General features: G+C 39.6%; 1 protein-coding gene across 2 annotated transcripts in view; it reads right to left on the bottom strand.

The window, feature by feature from the left end:
• SPECC1 (sperm antigen with calponin homology and coiled-coil domains 1) overlaps positions 1–13,078 on the bottom strand; it is a 293,600-nt gene that overhangs the window by 251,411 nt on the left and 29,111 nt on the right. Inside the window, exon 1 of one of the 2 annotated variants that reach the window (XM_037810363.1) lies at positions 3,386–3,548. The exons of the other annotated variant lie outside the window; for it this stretch is intronic. The gene's annotated coding sequence lies outside the window, so the exon portion shown is untranslated. Of the gene's footprint in view, positions 1–3,385; positions 3,549–13,078 lie in introns of those variants that run through there. 2 annotated transcript variants of the gene reach the window in all.

Here is a 13,078-nt window from a genome sequence, read left to right as displayed (position 1 = left end):
GGTTTATTCAAAATTCCAGGTTTCCAAATGAAAGCTTACTCTGGTTTGTTTTGTCTTCCCTCGACTTTTGCGGGTTTCTCCTGCTTAGAAAACACGCAAATGTAAACTCACTGGACAAAGGAAGGATTTAAGGAAGTTAAAGATTCACTGTCAACAAGATCCTCATAAAATATAGACTGTGGAGTGAGCTGTAAAGGAATAAATGAGTCTTCCTCACTGAAACATTTTTGCGAGTTCCTCAGTAGAAGCAGCAAATATGTCTTTTTCTTTGCATCCTAATGAGAAGGGAGGAAAAATCACATTTCTTGAGCAAACTTACAATATGAACTTCCTGTGTGACTGAGCTAAATATTTTATTCTAAAAGAGACCAGACTCAGTGGAAATAGGAAATAAAAACCAAAAACTTAATTTCCAGAAAATAGAGGGCTTAGGAGACATTTTAAAGAATCTGGAAGCCCTTCAGGGAGAAAATTACTATCTAAACAGAAATCCTATAATACGAAGAACTTCCCAGAAAAGCCTCTCGCTTTGATACTGCCGCTTTGAAATTCTGCCATCCGGGCCACAGAAGTGCCTCATTTCAAACAGCAGCCCAGGGCAGGGCCCAGCTGCTGAGCCCCTTGGACGTCATTGGTCCCTCCGCAAAAGGGGCTCCAAGGAGACCCAGTTCTAGAGCCTTCCGTGGGCTGAGAACAGGAAGTGGGTGGCTCTCTCTGCGGGTTCTTGGACTTCCCACCTCGACGAACGTTATGACAGAGGCAGCCCTGTTGCCCCCGATTGTGAAAACAGATCTCCCTGCTGCTGGCAATCAGTGCCCATGGAGCGTTTCTTTTCCAAAAGAGCTTAGTACATTACCTTGAAGTCAGTATTAATAATCCTTACTTTGCAAGATGAAACAATTGACAACCAGCAAGAAAACATTGTTTTTTCCCCAAGATGCCAGGAAATGGGTTTCGAACCTATTTTTAGCCCAGAGAAGCATGCATGGGGCACTAACTTATCCAGTCCACTAACCACAAAGAACGTAGGAGCGCTGGTTGGTATCAGCACGCACTGAGCATGTGAGGAGCTTCTCTCTTCTCCCAGGGACAGCCGCCTCCGCGGCTCCTCCAGCCCCACCTTGAATAAAACCCACTCTGTACTCACTGCAAGACCCCTCCCTTGGCTGTGGCTCCGGGGTTGCTGACCTCGATCAGCAAGTCCACCGGCTGCTCTGGGGCTGGTGCCAGCCAGGGAGGAAAACCACACTCCAGGCGGGCAGCGAGCGCTTGAGCAACGCTGCGTTCACGGAAGCAGGTGGGCTCTGCTCGTCAGAGCTTGTGGCGGTCTCTCTCTGACACGCACACTCATGCACATGCACACACAGTCTCACACACGCACACCCACTTCTACAAGTACATGCAGTCACACACAAGCACACATGCATATGCACACACATACCCACTTGCACACATACACACACACTCATGCACATACACACACATGCATATGCACAAACTCACACACATATACACACAAGCACACACTCGTGCATATGCATACACACACCCACTTGCAAACTTACATGCAGTCATGCACTCATGCAGATGCACAACACATACACCCACGCACACAGAGTCACACGCACACATGCATACATATGCACACACCCACAAACACAATGCACACATACACACACACTAATACATGTGCACACACTCGCACACTACATGCATAGTCACACTCAGATATGCACACACACATACCCAGTCACGCAGTCATGCACATGCACACACACACAACATGCACATACACACATATACAAGCACACACACATGCACACATATACAAGCACACACACACATGCACATACACACATATACAAGCACACAACACATGCACATACACACATATACAAGTGCATACACACATGCACATGCACACACACAAACATGCACACATACACACATATACAAGCACATGCACACATATACAAGCACACACACATGCACATACACACATTTACAAGCATACACACACATGCACACACACATACACTCACATTCACACAGTCACACACACCATATTTCTATCCTACTAGGTACCCTTAATTTGCACCTCTTAAAATGTAAAAAGCTAGGCTGAGTAGTTTCTCTGATTGCTCCCTGAGATATATATATATATATAAAAATCCACTCTGTTCTTCAGAGGTGGGTTTGTCCTGAAGCTTCACGGTGGCAGGAAGTGTGGGGGGTCGCTGCGAGTTGGAGGTTCCAGGTTGGGGGTGGGGGGCAGTTTACAGGCAGGAGGCATTTCAAAGGCGGTTCTGGTGATCTGACACAAAGGGTCTCGAACACAGGCATCTGAAGCTCCACTCTCTAATAAGTTATTGCAATCTTTTTTTTCATTCTAAACAAATGTTTTCATACCCAATTTTGAATTCAGAGGCCTCCAAAATTGTACGAGGACCCTCACAGCACCTGAGGGCCACACGCCCTGCCACTCTTGATGACCTACAAGCCGCAACCACAATGGGATCGACTGCAACAAGGAACCAGTGCAACATGCAGAAAAAAATAGATGAATGTGTGCGGCAGTAAGCAAGTACAAGTATAATATCTACACTCACCAAGAACTCTAATCAGCAGGGCTGGGCCAAGCTCAGCCGCTGCAATAGGCTGGATTTGTTTTCAAACTTCCTAAAAAAAACTTTTTATTTTGAAATAATTTCAAAATTAGAGGATGTTGCAAAAATAATACAAAACCCCATACAGAGAACCCCAACATACCCTTACCCACCCAGATACCTAGATCCACCAATTTTACATTTTGCCACCTTTGCCACATCATCTATATTCTGAAAATTTGAGAGCAGCTTGCATGCAACTTTTTATTTTGAAATAATTTTAAACTTGCAGGACAGTTACAAAAATACAAAATCCATCCAGAGAACTCCCACATACCAAGTGCTGCCCCTCTCCCCAGATATCCAGATCCACTAACTTCTAACATTTTGCATAGACCGGATTTTAACTGCTATTTTACTGATAAGAGGTATGAAAAGCAGTCTACCAGCTCTTACACGGCAGGGAGCTCCTACACGGCAGGTGGCATGAGTTTGCAGCACATCAGTAACCAAGAAACCCTCACGCCCACTCTAATCCAGCCCTGTCACCAGACGCTGTGGCTCTAATGGACAGAGCCCAGCCTGGAGCTGTGGTCAGGCAGCTCGGAGCTGGCCTTGCCCTGCCAGGGGTGTTACAACCAGGTCCCACCCTGCAAAGGCTGTTTTGGGGGCCCTCCCTCATCACCTTGGAGAAGGCAAGAGGTGCAACGCATTGGACCTGTTTTTGCTGAGCCACCTTGACCCTCCAGGGGCCAGAGGCACGCAAGGACCCAACTCACCTGGGCTTTCCTCCAGCACACGCTGCCAGGTAGAGACACAGGAAGTCATTCGCAAGTGGCGGAGATCCAACGCCAACGTGCTGAAGCAAAACAGCGAATGTATGGCCTCGATTAACTGGAAAGCCTAGGGGTGAGTTCAAGCCGGCTTTAGGCCAGCTGGATCTAGAAGTCCGAATGATGACATCGGGAATCTGTGTTTTTAATCCACCTCCCAACTCTACTTTCCTAAAGTAGCTTCATTCCAACACAGGGGATCTCGGGAGGGGAAAGCCTTTCCCAGCAGCTTGAGGACCAGGGTCTTTAGCTCTCAAGATCTCAAATGAAGTGAGACCCTCCCTGGAGATGAAGCTCAAGTATCATGTCCACCTGGGGGCAGGGGAGGGGGCCTTAGGAGGAGAGCAGCTCCTGAAAGGAAGAAGTTGAGCAGACAGAAAGTACCAGCTAGTCATCACTACCTCCTTGGATTATTAAGCTTTTCATGTGGTCATGTCTTACTTCCCCAATTAGAGTACAAATCTATTAATAGAAGGATAGATATGAAATTTTAACAGTGGTTATCGCTAGGATTGTGGGTAATTTATTTTTTAAATGCATATTGTATCTTTTAACTTTTCTAAAATGAGTATTTACTAAATTGTGTAATAAAATAATACAATTATTACATGCTAAAACAATCCTACCTACAACAGCAAAATATGTATATATATATATATATATATCTCACAACTATGAATAAATCTAAGAAAATTTCACTGACCCAAAAAAATCTATACTTTACAGAATGACAAAAAAAGACGACTAGCAGAAAAAAATCATTTCTTCCAATTAGATATTCAATCTCCATAAGTAATATTATAAATTTGTCACAATTTCAATAAAATTCTTATAAAATTAAGAGTGAAGAAAATTATTGATAAAATTATCCTAAAGTTCATCTGGTAGAATAATTGATTCTGCTCTTTAGAAAAAAATTCTTGAAAAAAAAATAATGAAAGGAATGTGTGCTATCAGATATTAAAATAGACCAGAAAAGTAAAATAATTATAACAGTATAGTTCAAGAGTGGAAAGAAGACCAATGCATCACAATAAAGACCCAAAATAAGAGTTTAGATTATGACAAAGATGGCATTTTTTAATCTGAAGAAAAAGAATTTTTTTTAAAACAGTATTAGAAAAACTGAGTAAATCATCTGCATATATATATCCTACCTCACCAACACCATGTACCCAAATGAACTCTGAAGCAATAAAGATTTAAATGGAGAAAAAAGAAGCATTATAAGAACTAGACAAAACCATAGGAGTTTATACATCTGAAAAAGGTAAGAAATGCCTCTCTGAGGCATTTCACCTCATACATAAAGAATACATAAGGAAAAAGCAGAATACATAAAGAATAAAACAATATAACTACTTGAAAATTAAAAACCTCTGCAAATAAGAAAAATAGTATAAACAAATTTGCAAATGCCAGTGACAAGAGGAGACAAACGTCTATGCATACCTTTGGTTTGGTAATTCCACCTGTAGACATGTATCCCATGAAAATAATCATTAGTGAATACAAAGTGTGTATACAAGATTGCTTAGCCTATCCTTGATTATAATGACAACAATGACAATAAAAGGAAATAACTAAGTGTCTAGCAACAAAAAAACTGGTTAGATTATGGTGTATCCACATAATTGCATGTTATGCAGCCATTAAAAGTGATACTATACCAACAGCCCTTTGAATACAGCTGCAAAAGTCCTCAATAAAATACCACCAAACCAAATCCAGCAACATACAAAAAAAACTAAACACCATAACAAAGTGGGATTTATCCCAGGAATTCAAGTTTGGCTCACCGTACAAAAAGCAATCAAATGTAATAAACCATATTAATAAAATAAAGGACAAAACAATATGATCATCTCCATAAATGCAGAAAAAGCATTTGACAAAATCCAACACCTGAATCATGATGAAAACACTTTACCAACTAGGAACAGAAGGAACTTGCTCAACCTGATAAAGGGCATCTATAAAAAACCCACAACTATCAGCCTACTTAATGATAAAAAAAATAAAAAATAAAAAAATAACTGAAAGTATTCCCCTAAGAACAGGAACAAGATAAGGATGTTTCTGCTCTCATCACTTCAATTCAACATTGTGCTATAGGCTGTAGCCAGGACAACTAGACAGGAAAGAAAAGGCCTCTGTATTTATAAGGAAAAGGTAAAACTATTGCTATTAGCAGATTACATGCTCTTGTATGAAGAAAATTCTAAAGACCCAAAAAAGAACTATTAGAGTTAATAAATGAACTCAGCAAGGTTGCAGGAGAGAAGACGAATATACAAAAAATCAATTGTGTTTCTATACACCAGCATTAAACACAATTTCATTTACAATAGTATCCAAAGGAATAAAATACCAAGGAATAAATTTAACCATGGAGTTGAAAGATGTTTACACTGAAAACTATCAAACACTGTTGAAAGAAATTAAAAAAGACCTAAATAAGTGAAAAGCCTTCCTGTTTTGCAGATATGGACAAACAACCTCAAGTTCATATGGAAATGTAAAGGACTTAGAATAACCAAAACAATTTTGAAAAAGAACAAAGTTGGAGAACTTTAACTTCCTGATTTTAAAACATATTACAAAGCTATGGTAATTGAGACAGTGTGGTATTGGCATAAGAACAGATGTATAAGTCAATGGAATAAAATTAAGAGTCCAGAAATAAACCCTTACATTTTCCATCAACTGATTTCAACAAGAATGCCAAGCCAATTCAATGGAGGAAAGAATCATCTTTTCAACAAGTGGTGCCAGGACAACTGGATCTCCACATGCAAAAGAAGGAAGAAGGACCACAACTTACACCATATACAAAAATTACCTGAAAATGTAAGAAAATGTAAAAACTCAGCCTCTCTTAGAAGAAAACATAGGGGTAAAACTTCATGACCCTGCATAATGCAATGGTTTCTTACATATGACACAAAAAGCACAAACAACTAAAGAAAAACAAGACAGGTTCAATGTCACAAAAATTAAAAACTTTTGGGCGTTAAAGGACATCATCAAGAAAGTGAAAAGACAACCCACAGAATAGGAGAAAATATCTACAAATCCTATATCTAATAAGGGTCTAGTTCAGAAGATATAAAGAGCTCTTACAACTCCACAATAAAAAGACAAAAAGCCCAACTGAAAAATGAGCAAAGGATCTGAACAGACATTTCTCCAAAGAAGATATACAAATAGCCAATAAGCAATGAAAAGATGCTCAACATCGTCATTAGAGAAATGCAAATCAAAACCACAATAAAATACCATTTCATACCTTCTAGGATGGCTATAACCAATAAGACAGATAATAACAAGAGCTGGCCAGAATGTGGAAAAATTGGAACCCTCATACTGTGCTCATGGGAATGTGAAATACTGTAGCAACAATGGGAGAAAGTTTGGCAGTTCCTCAAAAAGTTAAACACAGAGTTACCATATGACTCAGCAACTCCATTCCTAGGTACAAACCCAAAAGAACTGAAAACAGAAGTTCAAACACAAACTTGTAAATGAATATTCATTATTCAGAATAGCTAAAAGTGGAAAAAGCCCAAATGCTCATCAACTAATGAATGCATAAACACAATGTGGTATATTCATACAATGGAATATTATTCAGTCACAGAATAATATAATACAACAAAGGAAAAAAATAATCCCTTTCTATTCCTCATAAAAAGGAACAAAGTGGTGATACCTGCTACAACACAGATGAACCCCAAAAACATTATGCTAAGGGAAAGTAGCCAGACACAAAAGGCCACATATTCTATGACTCATTCATACGAAATGGCCATAATAGGCAAATCCATAGAGAAGAAAAGTGGATGAGTGGTTGTCAGGAGGTAAAGGAGGAGGGCGAACGGTAAGGTATTGTTAGTGACTCCAGGTTTTCTTTTTGGGTGATGGAAATGTTCTGGAATTTGATAGCAGTGATTGTTGTGCAATTCTGTGAATATACAAAAAAAATATAACTCCATTGTATACTTCAAAAGTCTGAATTTTAGGGTAAGTGAATTATATCTCAATTTTAAAGGGGGATACTATAGAATATTTGATGATATGGAACAGTGATACTATATTAAGTGGTGTGCTGGTTTGATGCTGTTATGTACCCCAGAAAACACCATGTTCCTTTCAATCAATTCCTATGGGTACAGACCCATCATGTTTGGAAACTTTTGGTTAGGTTGTTTCAATTGAGATTGGTCCAGCCCATTCAAGGAAGGTCTTAATCCTTTACTGTAGCTCTTTATGAGAATAAAATACAGAAAAACTGAGAGAACTCAGAGAGAAACACCCAGAGAAGTTTGGAGAGAGCGAGCTTAAAGACTTTTCTCAGAAGCTCAGCGAGGAGGCCACTGCAACCAAGGGCTGAAAGCAACAAAACCCAGGAGCAAAGGACCAGCAGACGCCAGCCATGTGCCTTCCCGTGTGACAGCAGCCTTTCTTCAGAGAAGGTATCGTCCTGTTGATGCCTTAACTGGGACAGTTTCATGGCCTTAGAATTAGAAATTTGTGAACTAATAACCCCCCATTGTAAAAGCTGGTCCATTTCTGGTATATGGCATTCCAGTAGCTTTAGCAAACTGAAACAAGTGGAAAATACAGGTTTTAAAAGGTGTATTCAGTAGGAGCCCACATCTGCATTTAGGCCTAGAAAGAGACTGGAGAAAAATCTACATCATAAGAATGGTTATCTCTGGGTAGCAGGATTATGGGAAATTTTAATTTTCTTGATATTCTTTTTCAATTTTCTATACTCTCAACAGTGAATCGTAACAATTTTATAATCTTTAAAATCCCACTGAAGCATAACAACTTAAAATTAAGCATCCTGACAGCGTCAGGCTGTATTTGTAGCTTCATGGCTTATATTGCAGAAAGTAAGTTCAATTCAACAAGGAAAGCTTTCTTAGTTGTGGAAACAATTGAGCCCTAGGCAAGCCTGCTTCTGCGGGGCATGAAGTCTCTATTCCCAGATTCTCCGAAAGCACAGTAAGCTGGCCAAGGACAGCACGCGTGAGGTGTCTGCCTGCCTGGAGGCTGGGCGGGGCCGGGTGGGCGAGCTCCAGCCAGGGTCGACCCTCCTCCGTGCAGGCTCCGTTCAGGACCGCCTCGGCGGGAAGCCCGCCAGCCCTCCACGGAACAGAATTTCCTAAACCTCAGCCAAAAATCAACGCCTAAAAATGTGCTGTTTTGCTCTTAGAAAATAAATTTATCAACCCTAAAAATAACTAGGACAAAGTGAAAAGATGCAAGTGACTCCGAATGAGCTGCAAACAGATGTTTGGCCAATTTCTGCAAAGACTGTCAGATTGAGAGTCCTGGAAGCTCCTGAATTAGCAGAGGGGTGCTGAAAAGGATCTGTTAGGATGCAGGGTCAAAGTGCACACTCCCAGGGGCAAAAACAAAAAAAAAGCAAAAATCTTTATGGGTTTCTAAGTTTCATCTAGCCAGTATTCACTGCCAGGAAATGAATATAAATAGAAATTAGCAGGTCATAATCAACATACCAATATATTAGATAAAATCTGACATTTTGACATAAGCATGCAGTATGGAAATATTTTTCTCTTCCTTGAAATATCTATAAACCTGCTTACCAGCACTCATTTCTACTAAGATGAAATTGGCTGCTTGGTTAACCAAGTTATCTCTTTTGATGACCTTTTAATTTAGTTCTAAAGCATAAAATTTCACTGTAAGAAATTACATCCAGAGAAATAATTACAGAGGGAAAGAGCACACTGGTAAGGGGTGTTCAGTGAAGTTGTCCCGCTCAGGAGCTAAGAGACAAGGTAAACTGCATCCTCCTTAAGAAAATAAAAAACACAAGCCTTCGTTCTGCAAATGCACAGCTAGGAAGAAGTCTGTGGGCTTCCAAGTTATAATAGGCTGATACATTTTCACTTAAAAAGGTACTGTTGGCTGGTGGCTGAGCTGACTGCTGTGCTTGGTTGTGGAGGTGAAATTATAGTGAATTTACTTTATTCCATGTTCCCTGGGTTCACAAACTTATCCCTCTGGGATTTGTCTTCGAATGTTATTTAAAGAGAAAGAATGATGAAACGCTAACTGGCTTCCAGAACAAGAGCATGTTATTTGGAAAGGAATTGAGATTCTTTCATCAACAGTAACAAATGTACCACACCAATACCAGGGGTCAATAATAGAGGCAGGTAAGGGGCATGGGATGTTTTGGGCTTTCTTTTCTACATTTTTTTGGTGTGTGTTTTTTTATTTTTTTGGAGTAATGAAAATGTTCTAAAATTGACTGTGGTGATGAATGTACAACTATGTGTGATACTACGAGCCACTGATTCTTGTCTATGTTCAATGGACTGTATGGTGTGTAAATACATCTCAGTAAAACTACATTAAAAAAAAAAAAGAAAAGGAATTGAGGCCCATTGAAGAAAGGACCTGGAAGTACAGGCAGTGGCTAATTACAGCATATTTATATTTTTTTAATTATGGGAAAAATATACATACTTCCATTATTTGAAAAGAATAAAAAAGAAATACCGCTGGAAGACATTATGAGTGGGTCAAAACCCCTGGGACCCTATACCCAGGATGAGCCCTAATGGATACCATGGGCTTTAGTTACTCACAATGTATCAATATTGGTTCATCAGCTGTAACAAATGTACAACATTAATGCAAGATGTTAAAATAGGAGAAACTTCGTGTAGGGGGATGGAGGGAGAGAAGGATATATGAAAACTCTTTGTACTTTCTGTGCAATTTTTCTGTAAACCTAAAATTGCTGTAAAAATAAACTTTACTAAAAAATAAATAAATAAATAAATAAATAAATAAATAAATAAACTTTACTGTTCAAAAACAGAAGATGAACTCATACGCTTATAAGAACCCTGAGATGTCACGTAGAGACGAGCTGGCTCTGGCCCTGGGGACCGGATGCTCCCTGCTGCCCTTTCCTATCCCCACCCCACACTGAGCCCCTGCTGAAAAGGATTCCACACTCACCACCTGCACCCCTTCCCTTCCTGGCTGCAGCAAGGATACAGTAAGGCTATGCATATATTTGAATTTAATTAGCCAGGAAAGCAGCTCCTCTTTGATTGCAAAGCAGATGTTAAACTAATTTGGGAAAAGAACAAGAGCCCCAGGGAGCTGTAGAATGACTCAGCTTCAGACCCCACAAATTCCATCATACTTGGGAAGGAGCCCATCCACCATACTCTGCTGCCATCAAGACTGGATCTGAAATTCCGGTATCTGACCTCCGGCCACTCCACTGCCACCCTCCCTCCGACCCTCACATGCTAAGCTGAAGCCCCATGAGCCATCCCTCTTTCACCTTTCCTCCCTCCCCTCCCGGTCCCATATGCCTCCCTGCCCAGTCTGAACCCCAACATCATCTCCTTCCTGGATCCCTGGTTGCTGCCTCTGCTTGGTCAGCTGCCAACCAGGGACTGCCAACTTCCTCATTCTTCTCGGTTTCTGATCTGGGTCTCCAAACGGAATTCGAAAGACTTAACTCCCCCTCAGGCAGCTAGACCCAGGGTGCCTCTGAGCGACTGACTGATTCATCTCCCCCTGGCATCTTACTGAACCTCCCACAGCATTCAGTCTACGCATTTCCTGGTTAAGTCTAATTCAAAGAGGAAGTGCCTGGCTGTGCTCACAGCTTCTTTCTCCAACTCCGCCTTACCGTTATGGAAGCTCGTGGTCTGGTCTCCAGCTGTCTGATTCCCAACCCTCATTCGTTACCGATATGAGGTGGGGGTTTGTGATGGTGGAGGAGGAGACAATGATGTCAACAATTATGTTCCAATCCCAACTACCTCTGAAACTGTGTTCCCACCTTCCCCTCTACACACAGGAAAGGTCTTCCCCAAACCCCCAGAAAGTAGAAAGAAAAAGGGAATAAAGAATTGGGCAGAAATTAATAAAACAGAAAACACCAAAAATGGTCTTGAAGATTCACAAAACCAAAAGCTGGTCTTTTGAAAGGACTAGTACAACAGAAGGAACCCCTGGCAAATCTAAGCAAGGAAAAAAAAACTAAGGTATTCAAATTAGAAACAAGAGAGAGGACATAATCACATATGTGGCTTTGTAAACTAGGCAAAACAGATAATTTTCTAGGAAAACACAGATTACCAAAATTAACTCAAGAAGAAACAGTTCAACAGAAAGAAAAAAAGCAAAAGTTACAAAAAATTCTCAAAAGGAAAAATACGAATGGCTAACCAACATATGAAAAGACACTTAACCTTTCTGGTATCGAACAAACATGAACTGAAGCAATAAGATATTTAAAAACCCATCCCATGAACTAATTTATTTTTTAAAGATGACAACGTTAGCAAAAATGAAGAAAATAGGCACTTTCATCTACTGGTTCATGTTTGACTCAGGAGACAGTTGGACTTTTCATACTTTACTCTCTATATTTCTATATTTGGATTTTTATAGGAGTGTATTTTTGTATTGTATCAGAAATTTTTAAAACAAATTTTTAAGTCCTTATGCACAAGGATTAATGCCATAATTGTTATTGCATCTTTAGATTAGAGAATAAAGTAATTTGAAATAGAGATATAAATTTAAAATAGTTTATGGATCTGAAACAATAAAAAAGAAAAAGGAGAAACAGAAAAATGCGCTGCAAAGTACAGACTGGCTATGGTACAGGGAAAAAACATACATGCAAAACATTAGCTCCATGAAGACAAAAACTATTGTCCACTGCTCTCTCACTCAGCAGCTTGCAGGGTGCCAGGTAAAGAATAAGCACTAAATAGTGCTTGTCAAATAAATCATAGAAAAATGGGGTCAAAGTCAACAAATAGTAGAAAAGTGTTACCCGAAAGTGTTATCTGAACAGTGACGGGGGACAACTTAGAAACCTCCCAAAAGTATCTGTCAGAAAATCAATCTCTGTTGCAAAAATCATTAACAGGGGAGAAAAGGAAAATTCACAAATGTGTGGAAATTAAATGACATACTCTTAAATAACCAATGAGTCAAAGAAGAAATCATGAGATTTTAGGAAATATCTTGAGGTGAATGAAAATGAAAACATAACATGCCAAAACTTATGTGGTGCACGAAGGCAGTGCTGAGAGGAAAATTTACATGTAGCTCTTAATGCTCATATTCAAAAAGAAGAAAGGTCTCAAAGCAGAGACCTAACCTCGAAGCTGGAGAATCAAGAAAGAGGAGAACAAACTAAACCCAAAGTGAGCAGAAGGAAGGAAATAAATATTAGAGCAGAGATAAATGAAATAGAAAAAAAAAAACAAAAGAATCAAAAAAACTAAAAGTTGGCTCTTTGAAAAGACCAAAGCTAAATTGACAAAGAAAAAAGAGAGATGATACACCTAACTAAAATCAGAAATGAAAAGGGGGACATTACTACCAACCCCACAGAAATAAAAAGGACTGTAAGAGGAAACTATGAACAACTCTGTACACCAACAAATTAGATAACCTGGATGAAACGGACAAATTCCTAGAAACACACAAACTATCTACACTGACTGAAGAAGAAACAGAAGATCTTAACAAACCAGAACCACTAAAGAAGTTGAATCAGTCATCAAAAACCTCCCAACAAAGAAAAACCCTGGACCAAATGGCTTCACA

Source organism: Choloepus didactylus, chromosome 18 (assembly GCF_015220235.1).
Source record: "Choloepus didactylus isolate mChoDid1 chromosome 18, mChoDid1.pri, whole genome shotgun sequence".
Lineage (NCBI taxonomy): Eukaryota > Metazoa > Chordata > Mammalia > Pilosa > Megalonychidae > Choloepus > Choloepus didactylus.
Note: the sequence above shows the minus strand (reverse complement) of the source record. Positions and strands in the feature narration are given on the sequence as shown.